Source organism: Sinocyclocheilus rhinocerous, unplaced genomic scaffold (assembly GCF_001515625.1).
Source record: "Sinocyclocheilus rhinocerous isolate Xijiao unplaced genomic scaffold, SAMN03320098_v1.1 scaffold1470, whole genome shotgun sequence".
NCBI classification, from domain to species: domain Eukaryota; kingdom Metazoa; phylum Chordata; class Actinopteri; order Cypriniformes; family Cyprinidae; genus Sinocyclocheilus; species Sinocyclocheilus rhinocerous.
Window position 1 is genome coordinate 269,108 of NW_015652166.1, and position 3,811 is coordinate 272,918.

General features: G+C 33.8%; 1 protein-coding gene across 1 annotated transcript in view; it reads right to left on the reverse strand.

The window, feature by feature from the left end:
- The window catches only part of slc52a3-2b (solute carrier family 52 member 3-2b), a 10,777-nt gene extending 10,029 nt beyond the window's left edge, over positions 1-748 (reverse strand). The window contains exon 1 of the mRNA XM_016519579.1: positions 680-748. The gene's annotated coding sequence lies outside the window, so the exon portion shown is untranslated. The remainder of the gene's footprint in view (positions 1-679) is intronic.
- Between the last annotated feature and the right edge of the window lie 3,063 nt (positions 749-3,811).

Consider the following 3,811-nt stretch of genomic DNA (forward strand, 5'->3'; position numbering starts at 1 on the left):
CCCTAATTCGATGTTTTAATTAGATTAGATTAGTTGTCCGGTCGGGCAAGTAAAATTCTCTTTCACTTGCCCCTTCAAAAAATGCACAGATCATCAAAAGCATTCTCTCGCGCACCCCTGCTGGTCGGTCTGTGCACCCCTAGTGGTGCGCGCACTCCAGTTTGGGAACCGCTGATCTAAGGTATTCATTTTAAAGGGGTCATATGATGCGATTTAAATTTTTCCTTTCCCTGACTCACAGCCTGTAAGTACATTTTCATATTAAAAGAATTTGCCACTGACGATTCAGTAGCGCTTGTTGTTTGTCGTTTCTCCGATCACAAATGCAGACATGATTTTATGTTTGAGGAGCAACAATAATGTACAGTATGTGGAAAATAATGTGTTTTTTTAACCTTAAACCGCATAAACACATTGCATTACACCAAATACACAACATAATGTTCTTTTTAGCAACGTCATACATATTTTGTAAATGATGTTCGCTAGGTTTGTCTGAATAATAGTAACTGAATAAACATAATGACGTAACTTAGCACATTGTTTCTCTGTACAAAGTATCCGGTAAAGTGCCAGAGATTTTCTCAGAATTTTCTAGCAACACTAATGTAAAACTTATCAGACTTGCATATGGAAGCTGAAATCCTCCCATCAGTTTTCATCATGCTTGTTTACTCACCTGGTATGTTCTTCAGGGTATAAGATGTTGACAGTCAGCGCTCTGGATGACTGGAGACTTTGAGAGAGAGGAGGAGTACAGCAGCTCACAGGAGGAAGCGTCGATCTTCTCCATGAGGAGACTGCAGAGAGAGGCGTGTGATTTCAAGAGGCAGGGTTCAACCCTTTTTGTTCAACAATGACCAAAGAAAAGTTTAGCTTAAAGGAATAGTTCACTCAGTATGAAGCTCATCGTTTACTCCCCTCATGTCGTCCCAAACACACATGACTTTCTGTCAACTCTTAAAGCAAACCTTTTAATACAACAGATCATAGTAACCATGTCTATCAAGCTTCAAAGTGGAAAAAAACACCCCTTATGAAAAAGTACATGCTTTTAGAAAGAGCACTTGTTGCAAAAATACTATACTTTAAAAGAATATACCTAATGTGAACTGAATGCATGTTTTTAGACACTTAATTGCATGTTATTTACAATTAAATATAAATTAAATATAGCTTAATTTTATATTAAAATAGCTGAACTTAAGTGTTATTCTTGACCCACTTAAGTAGGATTTAAGTACATCTTTATATGTAATTTCATAATTACTTCTATTCTTTATTGATATGCTTAAGTGCTATTGCTGAATGTACTGACAAGCATTTATGATAAACTAAAATATACTTTAATTTTATTTCTATTGAAACTTGTATGTATTTAAATATATTTACAATGACACACTTGTAAAGATGAAGTTGTAATTTAGTGCATTTAATGTATATTAACATTAAATATAATATTGAATAACACAGTTAAAATTATAATCAAGTACTTCATGTGCTTTAGTATGTTAGTCAACACATCAAAATAAGTGTATTCTTTAAAACATGACAAAAGATTAATAAAACGAAAAGGTTTTAAAATGTACTTTATAGTAAAACCTTTCATTTGACATTATTACAATTTTTGAAAAGGTGTACTTCAGTGTGTGTAGAAACATAGTCATGACACAGAGCTATCATATAACATAGGAAGACATGGAACTAGTCATATGATATTTTAATGGTGTTTTTGGAGCCTGATGGAAGCGGTCGCTCTGAACCGTCATTGTATGGAAAGGCTGTTAGATTAAAGACTCGTGAAAAACATTTTTAGGTGTTTCTCTTTTCAAGGTTTTATGCACTGCATGTTGTCAAGTAAATTTCTGTGAATGATTTATTTGAAAAGTTCTCTGACACTAATGTGTTCCGGCTTTGAACTCTTTCTTAACAACTTCTCTGCCAAGAGTCCAGCTCCATGGTCACTTGTTAGGATCTGCTCCTCCAAGGCCTCGCAGTGAGAGCTGTCAGCATTTATAATATCCTTGAACGGCATGGAGTGTGAATCAGTCGTAGCCCACCGTGTTTGGAGTTTGTAAGCACACAAAGAATGTTGAGGCTAGAGAAGATAATTTCAGAAGAAACAATTCCCAAAAAACCTAAAACAGTCCGGTGTGAGACACAGCAGAATTAGCACATATTATGAGCAACTTTGTAGTGTAAGTTTTACAATGCCATACTGTAAAAATATCCTGTCATATCAGAAAAAAACAACTGGCAGCTGTGTAAACATATTTACACAAACTGTACATTTCACAGTTTAATATTGTAAATTACAAAAAAAGTAAAATTTTCTGCTGAATTATCAAGGCTACAATGATATTAAAATCATTTTTTTTACCTTTATAATATACTGACAATCACCTTAAAAACACAGGTTGCAAAGAGAAAAACACACGATTAATCAAAACTCATCACGAGTAGCTTTTCCAAAAGCTGAGGTAAAAACTAATATATAGAAGCCTAACCCTAACAAACAAAACACCATCAAAACACAAAAATAAATAATGCAATGAACATTCATTTATGTAACAAGACGTAACACAAAACCCGAATGCGCATAGCTGATAACAAATAATTAAGAAACAGTAATTTAAATGAAAAAAACATTAAATGTGAGCTGTCACACAGGGAATTCTGGGAATGTCAGTTTGCAGTTTTTTCTACTGTAAATTAAAAGATGGCTTGTTCTTTTTCACTTCCAAAAACTGTAAATATAACACATTTAATGTAAATTTTTTTACAGTAAAATTCTGTCTTACAATTTTTCACCATATACACACACACATACACATAATCCTGAACCCTCAAAACCCATTTCAACTCAAAATTAAGAGAACCGAACTGCATATGCACAAAATTAAAAGACACACATATTTGATATGTAATTTGAATCAAATGCTATATCCATAACACTTGGTACAATGGTATAAGAATTCAACCCACGACATTCACAAATAGGTTTAAGGCAAAAAATGAATACAGCAGACACTGAAAAAAGCAGGTCATATCAATGTTGATTTGTTTGGCTCAAATAAAAGTCAAAAATCACAGCTGGTGCTGATAAAGGAGCATTTGTGATGAGTATTAATTCAGCTAATCTCATTGAGACCTACACTTTCATATCCTCAAAGGTAGTTATTACAACCGGTGCCATGATTGTTCAAAATCAAATAAGAAACAGAGCAAATATTCTATAGATATATGTCTATATACTGGAAATTACACTAATATACATTTTACAAACACTGAGGTGTAAAATTAGGGAGGCATACAGTAAACGCAATGCTAAAGAACATCCCTAAACAGACTCAAAGTATTTAAAGACCTCATGAAATGACAGTTTACTTTCTATGTTGACTTGTTCGTCCAAGTTTGTGATTGTATTTATCTTAAGCTCCAACTTCTAGAGTTGGTAACTGCATTTGACTGCGGTTTCCAGATGAAATTAACACTAGAGGCAGTAAACGCCAACAACTTTTGTTCCTTTTCACACAAATTATGTTTACGGGGCAGATTATTGATGAATAAATGCTTATTTTTGCATGTTGTCTTGCACAATACTCTGTTATGAATACAGAATACTTTTACCATAGTGCATTATTTGTAAACTAATACATTTTGTCATTTGCATCACATAATCAGCTCCATATGTGTGGCATTTCTGACGCAGTAAACTTGCTCGGTAGCGCACCTGGTAAAGCACTGCACTTGCAGTTAGCAAGCTAAAATGGCATGCTTGTTTCAGCAAATGTGTTTTTATCTCACATTT